Below are 400 nucleotides of genomic sequence, written 5' to 3' on the forward strand. Positions count from 1 at the left end.
TAATCTGTATATTAAAGTCCTGTAGTACTGTTTTTATGGAGTTGAGTGCACCAGAATTTGGTGACTATATGTCCATGATTATAGTATCATCTTGGTCAATTGTTCCTTTGATCAGAATGAAATGGCCCTCTTTATCTCTTTTGATTAGTTTTAGTTTAACAACTATTTTGTCAGATATTAGAATTGCAACACCTGCTTTTTTCCTAGTACTATTTGCTTAGTATATTTTTTTCCATGTTTTCACCTTAAGATTGTACCTGTCCTTGAAAGTGAGATGAGTTTCTTGCAGACAACAAAAGGATGGGTTTTGTTTCTTAATCCATTCACCTCAGGTGTGTCTCTTGACTGGGGAGTTCAGTCCGTTAATATTTAAAGTTATTAATGAAAGATGAGTATTGAA

This window comes from Nannospalax galili, unplaced genomic scaffold, assembly GCF_000622305.1.
Source record: "Nannospalax galili isolate Female #2095 unplaced genomic scaffold, S.galili_v1.0 scaffold735, whole genome shotgun sequence".
Taxonomy (NCBI): Eukaryota; Metazoa; Chordata; class Mammalia; order Rodentia; family Spalacidae; genus Nannospalax; species Nannospalax galili.